The sequence below is a fragment of the Salvelinus fontinalis genome, chromosome 33, assembly GCF_029448725.1.
Source record: "Salvelinus fontinalis isolate EN_2023a chromosome 33, ASM2944872v1, whole genome shotgun sequence".
Lineage (NCBI taxonomy): Eukaryota > Metazoa > Chordata > Actinopteri > Salmoniformes > Salmonidae > Salvelinus > Salvelinus fontinalis.
The window spans coordinates 18,160,129-18,161,109 of record NC_074697.1 but is presented as its reverse complement, the minus strand read 5'-3'; positions in this window follow the sequence as shown (position 1 = coordinate 18,161,109).

Sequence of the window (981 nt, the reverse complement as noted above, 5' to 3'; positions counted from 1 at the left end):
TATTTCACTAGATGTATATATGTGAAGCATCCGGTTTACGTTTCCACTCACTACCAAATATGGTAGTGAAAGGAAGCCCACTGGCGGGCAATGGAAGAATATGGAACGAGATGGATTTTGGCCGACATAAAGCATCAATTTAACATTTACTCTCAATACAGTTCTGTTCCCAAAACTAGAATATGTTATGAACAGAACGGACTAAACTTTGTAGACTTCAACATTTGCAAAAGTTTTTAAAAATCGCGCTGTTTAGAAGGAGTGCAAAGAAGAATTGAGTTATTTCACACGCGCACTACCGAGTAGGCGTTCCTTAACGGTAATACGCAGATGTTTACGAGAACGCGCCAATAAGATATCGCTAGCGCATGCTTGGTTCTGCCCTCCCACTTGCTTGTTCTACCCGCTAAGACTAATTTGTTCACATTGGAAACGACAAGATGTGGTCTATCTTGGTTTAGTTATAAAACATCTTTGGTTACATCAGCAGGCCAGGCCCCGTCCAAACGCGCACAAGTAGGATATGACGTATTGAGAGGCCTCCCTACATGAAACAACTGTGAAAAACGATCTCTGACTGAAAAATCTTTTGAATGGTCATCCAATTTCATATTCGATGTCGGAAACTTAGGCTCCGACATTTCCGTCATGACTTCCACTCATCCTTTTTCCGAGTTCCCAGTTGATAAAACAAAAAAAGAGTTCCTAATTGCACCATTAATTAGCACATGAAAGTGATCACTGACACTCAAGCATAGCATTTGAGTAGTAAGGCAAGCAATCGACTGTAGACGAAAGTCCAAATCAGGTAGGTGCTTTTAGATTCACTAGCGTCGCTTTCAACTGTATTGGGTTCCACAAAAAGTCAGTGGTCAGCCAAAAGTTAAATACAATTCCATTTAAACTTACTGCGCTGGTGGGCAAGACAGTTTGTCATTATGAAGGGGAAATTTAAGACAAAATATGTAAAAGGAACAAATT